Below are 14,320 nucleotides of genomic sequence, written 5' to 3'. Positions count from 1 at the left end.
ATGCTGCCTGCTCAGGGGCTGCTGGAATTCTGGGAGTTGAAGTCCACCCATCTTAGAGCTGCTAACATTTAAAGACATGGAATCGCAGTCTTAACGTAGCTCAGCCTGGATGAAAGGAGAAGACTTCTTGCTGGATGACTTGGAGGGTCTCTGCCCCACAATCCTTAGAGTGTGTGTGTGGGGGGGCATCTTTTGCAGATCTCTCATTAACATTAGCTGCTAATTTTAATTTTGATAGCACGGCCTCAATATAGAGGCCACTCGTGCTGGACCTGGAGTTCATTCTTCCTTGAAACATTTTAGGGTTAGTGGCCCTGTTGGGAGTATATTGTGGGGGTAGGCAATATATATCTATCTACAATAACAAGTGGTCGTTCTTGCTTTAAATGAGTGGATGTACTTAACAACTGTAATTAACTTTACTATAAGAAGGAGACAAGAGAACTCACTCTCTCTCTCTCTCTGCTTGTCCTATGCTTGATGACTTGATGACTGGAATGTGAACTGCGACTGTAAGCTATTGTTTGTTCTTTGAATTGTGTTTCAACTAATATCTACTATCACTGCTTGTGAAGCAATTATCAGTAGTAAAGCTACTTGTTTTTACTAGCAGTGCCTGAAACTCTATTCGCGTGTTTCTACTAGCAACATTCTTCCTCTCTAGCTGTACCTTCCGCTGCACTATTTTCTGTCTCCCAACGGAGATACCCCTAACAGACCCCAAACATTTCCATTTAACTCTTAATTTGTTTTTGTAAAGCTGAATTCTAAGAACTTTTCAATGCATTCCCAAACACGACGTCCTTTAGAGCCACTGCGACAGTAATGGAGAACCTTTTTGGCACCGAGGGCTGAAAAGGTTACGTGGAAATGTTGCATGCTTGCATGCACACTCCTTGGGACTGCGCCCCGCAAAAGCCAAACTTCTGGGTTATAGCACACATACGTGCCCAACAATCAGTTGACCGGCGTGCATGTGCCGAAGGGATCACGCTCCGGAAAAGCCGAATGTTTGTGTTCTGGTGCGCATGGGTACCCAACAATGTGCAGGCTGGTTTCCAGCACTGCTGTGCGCACGAAGGACAGCTGATCGTTGCGTGCGCATGCAAACCAGAATCCCGGAAGGCCAACAGGGAAGCCCGTGCGTGCTGGGCGACATGGCTTCGCAAGCCACTTTAGGCACGTGTGCCATAGTTTCGTCCTCACGCCAGTAGAAAATGGCTGATCTATCTTTAAAAAAAAAGGCCCGATAAACACAATTGAAGAATGGAAGAGAAGTTCTTCTGGGGATGCCAATTCTGGAAGAGATTGCAAAGTTTGTTTTTCGGGGGGAGAAAGTTTTGCAAGTTGGAGCCGCTTTCGCACGAGTTCTTTCTTGGATGTTTTCTGTTTCAAGGCATTTCCAGCGGCTTCTCTTGCAAAAGGAGGGAGGCTGCATCAAATATTAAACCCCGGAATTTGATCCCGTGGAACAGAAGGCGATCCGGTTACGTTGCTCTGAGCCCCGGAGAGGCCTTTAATTCAGAAGAAGGGCCAAATGTGAAGACCAGGTCTGGAGGCATCTGGTCCAGAGCAGGTGGGAGAGATGGGACTTACTGCAAGCAAGCACAGCTTCTTCATCCTGAGGTCACCGTGGACGAGGAGAGGCCGATCAGAAATAACGAAGGAACAGAACGCAATACTGAGCCATTATACAATATTTGAGCTTTGGAAATCATCTTAATGGCATTTCCCAGGTCTTTGGGTCTGGGGCAAATGAGCAAATATCCTGCTCGGATAAGAGCTGACTCATTTGTGGCTCAAGATAAGGCGTAAAAAGGAGCCTAGTTTCAGAGTATTTGAAGAGTTTATCCAGGTTGATTCAGTACATCAAGCCGTGATTAAAATACACCACGGATGAGCGTGCGGTGCGACGCAGCAATCAGCCTGCATTAAAAAACAAACTCAGTTTTGTTGGTCGACTTCAGCTCCCAGAATTCCTCAGCCAGGCATGCTTTAAGATGCATGGACTTCAATTCCCAGAATCCCCGAAGTCAGCAAACTTTAAAATGGGTGGATTTCGACTCTCAGAATTCCCCCGTTAGCATGGTTGGAAAAAACGCTTGCTTTAAGGCCCATCTAACGCTCTCCTCCAAAGACTATAAAAATAAGAACAAAATGGAAACATGTTGTCTCTCCCAAAATTTATCATTTTTGGAAACAGAAACAGACCCGGATAAATAAACAAAGGCCGTGAGCTGAACATGTTGGGCCAGCATCAGATACCATGAAATATATACACCTCCAGCTGTGCTGGTTTGTGTTTTTAAATCAGGAGTGTTCATTCTCGGATCGGAACACTCCTGGAAAATAAAGTGGATTCTGGAAAGGTTTTGAACCCGGGGGCCTCTCGTACTTCCTGAGCTCCAACACAGGTTTCCTGTTGTGGTCCCAGCCCTTTCCTTCCCGGTAACTCACACACAGCCGGGCGATGCAAACAATAGAAGCAGAAAGTTTGCAGGCTTTTATTCACATTAGGGATTAATACAGGGTCTGGCATTGTATATAAAGCTGTGCCAAAATTCAACGCTATCCTAACTTCAAACGGATCCCCAATGAACTGTTTTGAGTCTAGGACTACCCTTATAACGAGGCAGTATTACTCTATCTTGCATTTGTATTTATTAGTTTGTCAAACATGTACAAGATAGCAGGTATAAATATAAAGATGGATATAAATCAGGGGAGGAATTCAGCAGCTTCCGACGGGTTCTGGAGAACCGCTAGCGGAAATTTTGAGTAGTTCGGAGAACCGGCAAACACCTCTGGCTGGCCCCAGAGTGGGGAGGGAATGGGGATTTTGCAGTATTCTGGGAAGGAATGGAGATTTTGTAGTTTTCTTCCCCCTGGAGTGGGTGAGAATGGAGACTTTGCAGTATCCTTCCCCCAGAAGTGGGTGAGAATGGAGATTTTGCAGTATCCTTCCCCCAGAAGTGGGGAGGGAATGGGGATTTTTCAGTATCCTTCCCCTGGAGTGGGGAGGGAATGGGGATTTTGCAGTATCCTTCCCCTGGAATGGGAAGATAATGGGGATTTTGCAGTATCCTTCCCCTGCCACGCCCACCAAGCCACACCAAGCCCACAAGCCATGCCTACGGAACTAGGTAGTAAAAAAAATTGAATTTCACCCCTGATATAAATGAAAGGCACCCTGGTGCATTTATGCACACCCCCCCTTTATGGTCCTCTTCAGTGGTGGGTTTCAAAAAAATTTGGAACCTCTTCTGTAGGTGTGGCCTGCTTTCCGGGTCCACTGGTGGAACCACTTCTAACCAGTTCGGTAGATTTGACGAACCGGTTCTACTGAACCGGTGCGAACCGGTAGGAACCCACCTCTGGTCCTCTTAGGAAATGGGTGAGGTCCATGGTAGACAGCTTAAGGTGGAAGCGGTGAGGGTTAGAGGATGTAACAACGGAGTCAGGTAGAACATTCCAGGTAGAGCATTCTTATGGGGGGAAAGGTGGTATTTGGCATTTTTCATGTGTTCAAGCATTATTCTTTCCTTTCCTTTCCAATCAAGCCTTTTATTTCTCAGAGCTCACAGGAGGAGCGGGGCGGGGGGGGGGGGGGAACCTGGTATGTGACTAAAACTCCAGCAATTGTAATAACAGAAGAAAAGCTGCTGGGTCTGCTTTAATTTAGCATGACCTAAATTTGCTCCCGGAATGGGTAATTTAGCCGCAAGACGATCTCCGCAGGATTATTTTGAAAGTTAGGCCTATTGAGTTCGCCGTGATGAACAGCCCAGCAACTCTATATTAATCACAACTGGCCTCTTCTTCCCCCACGGGTTTGCCCAGGAAGCCTTTCGAGTTGGGCCGGGTCAGGACGTCCTATGTTTTTGGCTTTTGCAAAAGAGCCCGTCTCTTCATTTGGATTTGGGAGCAGCGCAAAATTGTGGGCTGGTTGATGTATTCAGTGCTAAAAGGGTGTGTGGAGAGGAGGAGGATTGTGGAGTCCTTGCCACTCTCCGAGCTTTGGGGGTTTTCTTGCAGGCGTTTCACGACCTATCTGGGGAACATAATCCGTGCTGGAAGGGAAAGGGGTTTGTGGTGTGTGAAGCAGGAGGAGGACTGTGGAGTCCTTAGTGCTATCTAAGGTTGGTGATTGCCCTGCAGATGTTTCATTACCCAACTAGGGAACATCATCAGTGCTAGAAGGGAGGAGGAGGAGGTGGAGGAGGAGGACAATGACGACTATGGGACCTTAGTGCTCTCTGAGCTTGGTGATTGTCCTGCAGACATTTCATGACCCAACTAGGGAACAATATCAACGCTAGAAGGGAAAGGGGTTTGCAGAGTAAAGGAGGACTGTGGGGTCTTTGGTGCTCTCTGAGTTGGGTTGTTTTCTTGCAGATGTTTCATGGCCCAACTAGGGAACATCATCAGAGCTAGAAAGGAAAGGAGTTTGGGACCTTAAAAGCCACCCTGGAGAGTTGGGGAGAGGGGAGGTTGGGGGAGGAGGCCTGGCAGAAAACCATTATTCAGGCTTCCTTGGAAAGGAAGTTGTAAAACTGCAAACAGCATCTTCTTTCTGAGACATCTGTTGGTAAGGCCTGGGGGGGGGGGAGCGAGGTGGTGGTGGGGACTGAAGAAGTAGGAAGGCACTGGGCGCTTTAAGAAAGTACAGAAAATTCATTGAGTGACCGTCCGAAGTTACGACGACAAAAAGTGACCTGTGGCCATTTTTCACATTTATGACCGTTGCTGCATCCCTGCGGTCGGTCCCGTGGTCGAAATTCCAACCGCTTGGCGACGGATTCATACTTATGACGGCCACAGTACTCCCGTGGGGGTTACGTGGTCCCCTTTAGCGACCTCCTGGCAGGTGAACTCAAAGGGGAGGGGAGCGAGATTCACTTAACAGCCGCGTTACCCATTTTAACACCTGCAGTGATTCACTTAACAACCGTGGCAGGGCAGGCTGTAAAACCGGGGGGGGGGGCAAAATCCTTTGGACCACCGTCTCACTTAACAACGGGAACGTGGGGCTCCAGGGTGGAGGGAGGTTTGGATGTAGTTCTTTAACTGCCAACTGTGGCTTCTTCTGCCCATCCTGGTTAAGGGAAGCGCAGTTTGCAAGGGCAGCTCCGGCGGAGGCGAAGTTTGGCCGAGGCTGGCCGGCAGAGGGGGCGGACGGGCGGGCCAAGCGCTCGGGCTCCGCTCCTGCCAGCCAGCCTTCCTTTCCCTTCCCTTGCCATGCCTGCCCAGCCTCTCCTCTCCCTCCCCTCCCCGTGGCCGTTGATAGGCTCGCCCGTTCCAGGAAACTCTCTGCCCCAGTCCGTGCCAGCTCCGCGGCCGGAACCAAAGCGCCCGGGAGGAGAGGGGGGGGGCGACCCCAGCGGAGCCCAGGTGGGTCTGGGGACCGGCGGGGGGGAGGGAGGGGGAAGTCACTGGAAGCTTGCTTGGCCAAGGGCGTCTCGTGCCCAGGCTGCCTTCCCCCCCCCTTCCTTCTTTTTTTGTGGGGGTGCAAAGCCTGGGGAAGGGGCGATCGGGACTCAATGCGGCTGTATTTATTTTGTAAAATGAGAAGGAAGTCTATGCATGCATCAGAGGGAGGGATGGGAGGAAGGAGGGAGGGAGGGAAGTAAGGAAGGAGGAAGGGGAGAGAGTTGGAGGGAAGGAAGGAGAGGAAAAGGAGGGAGAGAAGGAAGGAAGGAAGAAGAGAAGGGAGGGAGGGAGGATGGAAGGGGAGAGAGTTGGAGGGAAGGAAGGAGAGGAAAAGGAAGGAGAGAAGGAAGGAAGAAGAGAAGGGTGGGAGGGAGGATGGAAGGGGAGAGAAATGGAGGGAAGGAAGGAGAGGAAAAGGAGGGAGAGAAGGAAGGGAGAAGAGAAGGGAGGGAGGATAGAAGGAGAGAGAGATGGAGGGAGAGAAGGAAGGAAGGAAGAAGAGAAGGAAGGGGTAGGATGGAAGGACAGAGAGAAGGAAGGAGGAAGGGCCAGATGGACGGATGGAGGAAGGGAAGGAGAGAAAAGGGGAAGGAAGGAGGGCGCAGCAGCAGCAGCGGCGGCGGCTGCAACCAGGCGCTTCCGTGCCCGCTGCCTCCCTCTGCCCACCCCTTTGCCAGCCGCTCTCCAGCCCGGCCAGCCCCTTTCCCGGCTCCTCCAGGCGCGCAAAAGCGCCTCTTGCTGCTCGCCTGGCTTCGCTTCGGGCTGGGCTGGGCGGCTGCGCGCGCAGGGCGGGGGCGGCGGGGGGGGCGGCGCCGGAGGAGGGGCGGGAGCAGGGGCCGAGCCCCCCCCCCTCCCTGCTCCCCCCCCTCCCCGCCCTCCGGCCCGGCCCCTCCGCGCTCCCGCTGCCTCCTCCTCGGCCGGAGCCGCCGGGCGCAAAGTTGCTGGGCGCGCTCTCCTGCTCTGCGCCCGCGTGCCGGGGATGGCGCGGGGCTCCGCGGCCTGAGAGCCGGCGGGCAGGGCAGCAGCAGCGGCATTAGCAGCCGGAGGACGGGCGGGGAGACCCCCGGAGACGGAGCCCCTGCGCGGCTGGAGGAGGAGGAAGAGGAGGCAAGATGTCCGCCCGAGTCGTCGCCTCCGCCGCCGCCGCCTCCAAGGTGAGCCTTGCCGCGCCGCCTCCCTTCCCCCGTCCCCCCTCCCGGTGGCCCAGGGGGAGCCTCGCCCCGCCCGGGGGGCGCCCCCATCCCAGCCCTCCCCCCTCCCGCCCGGGACCCCCGCAGGCGCCGCCAGGGGAGCCCGCCCGCCCGGGCGCAACGCCAGGAGGATGCCCGGAGAGGGGCGCGCGGTTGGCGAGGGCGCCTTTGGGGATGGGGGCGGAAAGCAGCCCCCCCCCCACCTTTAGAGTCCCCAACCCCGGGGAGGGTCTGGCTTTTTTGGGGGGGGAACAGGAGGGTCTCTACGGGTCTCCCCCTTCCCCCCCTTTCCCTCCCCAACCTCCGCGACTCCGCGGGGAAAGTTTTGCAAGAAGCGGCGTCCTGGCGGGCGAAGCTGTTGCTTGGAGCCAAAGGAGAGGGGGGTCTTTGTGGGGGGGGGGAGAAGCTTTTGCAAGGCGGGGAAGGGATCAGATCGCCCACGGGGCCTCGTTTTGGGGGGGGCAGGAAGGAAAAGCCCCCCTCCCCCGCCTTCCTTGCATTCCCAAGGCGCTTTGTTTTCCTAGAGGAAGTCCTTGAGGACTGGGGGCTTTGCTGGCAAATCTGGCCTGGGAGCGCGGGGGGGGGGGGGGGGGAAGGATTGAGGATCTGAGGCCGGAGCTCCCTTGGGCGACCCCCGCCTTAATCCTCCCCTCCCCCTGCGACCCCCTCCCCTTCCCCAGCAGTGAAGGGCGTGTTTCTTACTGTCTCCTTCCTGTGGAATCTGGGCAGAATCGGCTCCCCCCCCCTCTCTTATTTTAAATCTGCATGCAGGTCTTTTGCAGTTGGGTTCATCAAGGCAAGGGGCCACTCTGGGTCCCCTCCCCACAAATAAGCCTGGGGCTGATGCCTAGAGGCTCTTCCTCCCACACCATTGAAACCAACACAGCATAACAAGCATTCAGGGGGTCCTTGGAGGTCATCTAGTCTCCTCCCAAGTGTTGTGAGCTGGGCTGTGAATGGAAATAGTTGTGCTAGCACGTGCCCAGACAGGGCGGGGGGGGGGGGGTTGTTGTGTTGTTGTGGGCTCACAGACGTGTCCTTTCTTTGGAATTCTTTGCAATTCCTGAAACCCAACCAACAGGTTTGCCAGAGCCTTGACAGAACAGGATCCGACCAACAACTCCCCCCCCCCGCCCTGAATCAGCTGCTTCGCAGTCCTGTTTTGGAGTGGTTTCCGTGGGGGAAACACCTGCTGGGCACTCCGAAACAGGTGTCTCCTGCAATGCGCCGAGTACATGCGTGCTTAGCAGGGGGGCGGCGCGGGGGGGGAGTTGGCGTGCCTGGAACATGCCAGGGAAAAAGAGGATTCCCAAGACATCCATCCCACCTGTTGGATGTGCAGCCTTCGGCTTGGCAGAGGGTGGGTGGGTGTGTTTCCTCCTTTACAGACCTGTGGAATGGCAACCTTAATTCTGGGGCTCTCTGGCGGAAGGAAGGAAGGAGGGAAGCATGGCTCCATCTCCCATGAGAGTCAGCTCCGAGTGGCAGCAGCTCCGGGGCGAAACTCTGCAGTTTCGGTGTGATCTCATTGCTGTGCCTCCCTTTCCCCGATGCAGCAGCCTCCTCCTCCGTCTTTGGAATTTGGCAGTCCTTCTTGGCATCTGGCGGGGGTATTTGGTGGCAGCCGCCGAGGCTCCTCGGCCAATAAATATTGGATCGGCGTCCTGGAGCTTATTTTAAACCTCCATTCATTGGGTGGTGCCTGCAAAGGGCCTGTGATGGGCCCCCCTTTGCAGGAAAAAAAAATCAGATTTAGTGGTGGGGCTGCAGGGGTGGAAGAGGTCAGTCTGTCCTCCACCTCTTTCTTTTTAATTACTGCAACAATCACTTTGTGTTGCAAACCTTTGCCAACATCCTCAGGAGAGGAGGGCTCCAGAATCTAAGCCTCCATTTTCCTGAATTTTTTGGAAATCCATGCATTTATTCCTTCCTGGAGCAAGTGGTAGATCAGAAACAGAATCCCAGATACTTTCAAAAGAAGAAAGTGTTTTGTAAATCCCAAACTCTCAGATCAGAGGGTGCCCAACCGTGGCAACTTTTTAAAGACTTGTGGATTTTCAACTTTGGGAGTTGAAAGTCCACAAGTCTTTAAAAAAAGTTGCCACGGTTCGACGCTCCCGACTTAAATAATAAACGCTGGCATTTTAATGACTTGCCCATTATTTGGCCTGGCAAGAATGCAGAGAGTTGGTAGCTAAGGGTTTGCTCCGGAAATATGTCTCTCTCTGTATGTGTGTGAATTTGTGTGTGTAAGATAGGACCTAGGCCCTCCTTTGTAGCTTATTATTTTTGGCAAAATATTGTTCCTGGGCCTCCTTTTCCATTGTGCAGTGAGGGAAGGGTTTTTTATTAAACCTTGCACTCAGCCTGCCCAAAGGAAGGAAAGTAATTTTGAGCCAACTCTCCTTCAAGCTCTTTACGACGTTTTTAACTCTGCTTTGTGGCACACACCCTGGTGTGGTGCTTGTGTTTGTTGAAGCACTGCATGTTGACCGTTTTACAGGAGTGCTTTGGGTCAGAGATGAGAAAAGCAGACTTAAATTATTCAGACTAGCTGGCTCCGAACGTCCAGAGGCGAAGCCAACATTTGCAAAAGTTTGTATGGGTTCAGATCAGGGTGCAAAAATGACCCCCCGCCTTCTTTTTAAGGACACATCAAGAGCAATTTGGAAGCCTTGAATTTTTGGTGCACCCAAAATAGATGAGGAACACACCTGCACGCACACACACACACACACACACACACACGTCTGTGTATAATGTGTTCCCTCTTGGAGGTGGTTAGTGGACCAGGATGGCAATCCCACAACCATCCCATGGTATTATTTTTTTTTCTGGCTTTTAAGGTCTTTTAATTTGGGCTCATTTCACGTTTAATGTTTTATACCTCCGTTTTGATGATGCTTGCAAGTCGCGCATGGTGTGTCTTGTCAGTGAGATGGGAGGCCTGCAAAATGTAATTAATTAATCATGGAGTGGAATTACTTCTTTCCAGTGCTGTCCTTCTTGGTTACTACGGGGTCTTGTCTGAAATAAAATTCATGCATTGTGTTGAATTTGAGCTGGGGGGTTTTACACGGTCTGGATTGTTTTAGTTTCCCCTTCATTATGTTTTTGGTTTCTCTGTGTGTGCTAGTAGCATTGTCTGCTTTGTGAATGGCCAATGTGCTGACTTCATTTCCACTGGCTTTGGAGAAATATTAACCAATGTTTTCTTGATGTTGTTGAGATAAGGGGGGGGAAAAAAACCTCTTTCTGGTCTTCTGTTGCTGCATTTTGGAGCTCAAACAAGACCAGCTTCAGTAGGAGTGAAAGGCACTAATTAATGCTTCGTTTTGCTTACGAGGGACGAGTCGGAAGTTCATCTAATTATCTGTTTTTTTTTCTGCAGACTTGGGAGACGTAAGCAATCTTTATTTGGGAGCAGCCTTGGAATCAAATCTGTCACGCGAGGCTTAATATAGTAGTTTTGTTGTTCGTCTATTGTGGAAACACAATTCAATTATTTATCATGAGATATGCTAATCCCCTGGGGTTTTAATAGCCTGTTGGATTGGGAGGGCCTCCAGGTCTCTGTTTTTTTTTATATTTAATTCTGAAAACAAGGGGTACAGCTTGCAAACTGCACCCCCTGCCCCCCAGCAAGGAGCAGTTACACCTTAGGCTCCAAAAGCCACACGTATAAATATATATATATATATATATATATATATTTAAGGATATCTTCCCCACTGCTGTAAACAGCTTCCTTTGTTTGATCTAAGAATTACTGTTCTCCCGTTGCACTGAATTTGGGGGCTTTGCTTAATGACCTCTGAGTTAAGACCTGTCCTTAAAATGGCCAGGCTGTTGCAGGGTTGAACAAAGTTGTGCAAAGAAACAGACATTGCGATCTCCGCAACTGTAAAATATATTGCTCAGCTTTCGTTAGCCGCTGCTAGCATCGTCACAGTGTAAAAACCATTAAGGAGATACCTGCCTTTATACATTATTAATCAATTTGGCCATTGCACGCCTGGGGCCTATCATAATGGTGTATAAAGGCAGGTATCTCTTGAATGGTTTTTACACTCTGATGGAGATCGCGATGTCTGTTTCTTTTACATACACACACACAATTCAATTGATTCAAGCAGAGGAAGGGAAGGCTTCTTGGCACAGTCCTTAAGTGAATCACTGCGGTTGTTAAGTTAGTCACACGGTTGTTAAGTGAATCTGGCTTCCCCGTTGACTTCACTTGTCAGAAGGTCGCAACGGTGGATCACGTGGCCCCCGGAGACTCTGCGACGGTCATAAATATGAGTCAGCGGCCCAGCATCTGAATTTTGACGGCGTGGCCGTAAATAGGACGGTCACAGCTCACTTTTTCTCAGTGCCGTTGTAACTTCGAATGGTCGTTAAATGAGGGCTGGGTGTAGTAGATGGCTTCCTCCGTTGCTCTTCCCTCTCTAGAACTTGGGCCACTCTTAAGTGAAGGGGAGGGTGGTTGAACGGTGTGTGTAAAAACCCTTTGCTTTTGGCCACCGTGGTTGAGTGGAAAGGAAATCAGCTCATGCAATATTGTCAATGCAGTATTTTGAGTTGGGAGGGGATTTGCAGTTGGCCCTGGTCCTACAACTGTGTGTAACAATCCATGGCTAGACGCAGAGCATCGATTGCGCCTTCGCGTGTTGCCTCGTTGCCTCATTACATCCTTCCCGTTGCTTTCTGTCCGTGGATTCCCCCACCCAGGCCAAGCCAGGAAGAATCCAGGAGGATCTTATGACGATTGTAGAGGTGACTCAGGCCCGTTTGAGACCCTGCCCATAGTATCTACTCATCCGTTGTTGGTTTTTTTTCCCCCCTGGTTTGCAAACTTGCAGCTTTTGAATTTCCGGGTGGAGAGACGAGGGCGAGGAACGAAAACAAATAGAAGGAAGGCGACGGCTGAGCCAAAGAGGAGGGGTTGTTTTCCTGGGATTGGGTTTGGTGGAACCAGTTGAGAAAGAAGGACAACATTGCAGTAGGTGTTGGCTTCCCTGGCCTGATACACCTGTGCCTCAGGTTTCTGTTGGGTGGTTTCGGAAGCCTGATAAAGGGGTGGGGTCAGCTAGAACGTCACCGGGGAAGCACCGCACACTTCCTCTTGTGAGTTGGCCAAGGTCCTTGCAAGGAGGCCTAGAACAGGGGCCTCCAGCCTTGTCAACTTGAAGCCTGGTGGACTTCAACTCCCAGAATTCACCAGCCATTCACTGGCTGGTGAATTCTGGGAGTGGAAGTCCTCCAGGCTTCAAGTTGGCAAGGTTGGAGGCCTTTAGCCTAGAAGCTTCTACCACCCTTGATTTCTCCCCCTGCTTCAAAAGTCAATTTTGTAGAGGAGAACCCAACGGAAATCCTAGGCTGGAAGTTTGGGTTGTGTATCTTTTGTACAGGGAGTGGCCCTCAAGGTACAGATACTCCTTGACTCAACAACAGTTCATTTCAAAGTTACAACAGCGCTAAAAAAATTAACAGGATTGTTTTTCACACCACCGTTGTAGCATCCCCATGGTCCTGTGATCAAAATTTGGATGTTTAGCAACTGGCTCATATTTATGACCAGTTGCATCACCCCCATGATCAAGGGACTCCTAGTTATGACCTCTGCAGTGTCCTGGGATCATGACCTTTGGCGGCCTTCTGACAAGCCAAGTCAACGGGGAAGCTGGATTCACTCAACAACGGTGTTACTTGCTTAACAACTGCAGTGATTCACTTAACATTTGTGGCAAGAAAAACGGGGCAAAATTCCCTTAACGAGTAAGTTTGCTTAGCAACAGAAATTTTGGGCTTGATTGTGGCTCAGGATAGTAGAGGTAGGCCTCAAAAGTTGAGAACTACCTGTGCTTTCTTGATTCTAGATCAGTGTTTCTCAACCTTGGCAACTTGAAGATGTCCGGACTTCAACTCCCAGAATTCCCCAGCCAGCATTCGCTGGCTGGGGAATTCTGGGAGTTGAAGTCCAGACATCTTCAAGTTGCCAAGGTTGAGAAACACTGTTCTAGATGGAATCCTTGAAGATTTTTTCTTGAAACCATCTAGGGTTGATCCAATCAACCGATAACTTTTAAGCTGTTGATTCTGCAATTCCTGCGTTTCCTTCGTCAGAAGTAAAACCTCTTGGCATCTAACCAGCCTTAGCACTCAACCTCATGAGATATGCAAGAATTGGCTCAAGTGAAGGGCTCCCATCTTGAGATCTTGGCAGTTGGCATCCTTGTATCAAAAGGGAAAGAAAGAGCTTAAAATGTCAATTTTATGGGACACCAGAATTGTTGGAATATTTCTACTTACCGCTGTAGTCGGTGAGAATCTGTAGCTTGCTACAGCTTTTAATTTTTTAAATACAGTTTTCCAACGGTTTTCACGAGCCTTGGTGGGTGGGTGGGGGTGGCGATGTGTCTTTTTTGCTGGCGTGATTAATGGCCCTCATAATTCTTCTGCTTAGAGTGGATTAAGCTAATAGATTATTGCTTTTTTTCAGGGGACATTTAATAAATTTAAGAGAGAGGCTACTGCTGTAGCAATCGGGCTTGGATTCTTACGACTACCAGTACGGGGGCTTGTTTTGGAAAAAAAAAAAGGTTTTAATTAGCAGGGTGTGCAATTTCTGAGAAATAAACGCAGCGTGGATGAAAGCGGAGAATTTCAGGAGAGTGTGATGCTTGTTTTTAAACATTAGTTAATTTGGGCAAATCAAATTTTGTTTGATTTATAGAGTAATGGCAGCAAATCATAATTCTCTGCTCTTCGAAGAGATTTCTGCTTACTGTTAATTTACTGATGATAATGCTGAGTCTGCACAAGGCGACAACTTTTATCTTCTTCTTCACCAAATCTGATCAATTTCATATTTCCTGCGGTTTACATGTTGGGAATCAAGAGGGTTGAGTACAACTTACTTTAATTTTTGGGGGGTTAGTTCCGAAGTCGTGTGTGACCCATCGCAACCCCATGGACAACGTTCCTCCAGGACTTCCTGTCCTCTACCATCCTCTGGAGTCCATTTAAGCTCACACCGTCTGCTTTGGTGACTCCATCCAGTCACCTCGTTCTCCGCCGTCCCCTTCTTCTTTTGCCCTCCATCGTTCCCAGCATGAGGCTCTTCTCCAGGGAGTCCTTCCTTCTCATCAGGTGGCCAAAGTCTTTGAGTTTCCTCTTCAGGATCTGGCCTTCTAAAGAGCAGTCAGGGTTGATCTCCTCTAGGATTGACTGGTAGGATGGCCTTGCAGTCCAAGGGACTTGCAGGAGTCTTCTCCAGCACCAGAGTTCAAAGGCCTCCATTCTTCAGTGCTCAGCCTTCCTTGTGGTCCAACTTTCACAGCCATCCATTGCAACTGGGAAAACCGTAGCCTTGGCCAGACACACTTTCACTACCTTCCCTCAAATGTCCCAGGTTCCAACTTTTATCCATGCTGTCTCCTTTCGTTCACATCGATTCTTAGAGATTGGCAGGCAGAGATTCAAAACAACTAAGTTAGTTTTATTATACAATAGGTACTAAAAATGATATAATGCAGGATGGAAGCTTCCTCATACTCATGCTGTACAAGCACAAGTTCTAATAACTCTTTTCCCCTTACATTCTTGTGGACCAAAGGATCATTGGAAGGACTCAATTGGCCTTTTTTTTGTGTGCATGGTCTTCTTCATGGACCAGTGTGGTTCCTACAGCTGTTTGG

At 50.3% G+C, this 14,320-nt stretch overlaps 1 protein-coding gene across 5 annotated transcripts in view; it reads left to right on the top strand.

Annotated features, from left to right (window-relative positions):
- The window catches only part of TJP1 (tight junction protein 1), a 180,995-nt gene that overhangs the window by 82,740 nt on the left and 83,935 nt on the right, over nt 1-14,320 (top strand). The window contains exon 1 of one of the 5 annotated variants that reach the window (XM_032233487.1): nt 5,306-5,391. The exons of 3 other annotated variants lie outside the window; for them this stretch is intronic. The gene's annotated coding sequence lies outside the window, so the exon portion shown is untranslated. Of the gene's footprint in view, nt 1-5,305; nt 5,392-9,900; nt 10,023-14,320 lie in introns of those variants that run through there. One more of the 5 variants, XM_032233486.1, reaches the window with a different exon arrangement.

Source organism: Thamnophis elegans, chromosome 16 (assembly GCF_009769535.1).
Source record: "Thamnophis elegans isolate rThaEle1 chromosome 16, rThaEle1.pri, whole genome shotgun sequence".
In the NCBI taxonomy this organism is placed as follows: Eukaryota; Metazoa; Chordata; class Lepidosauria; order Squamata; family Colubridae; genus Thamnophis; species Thamnophis elegans.
Note: the sequence above shows the minus strand (reverse complement) of the source record. Positions and strands in the feature narration are given on the sequence as shown.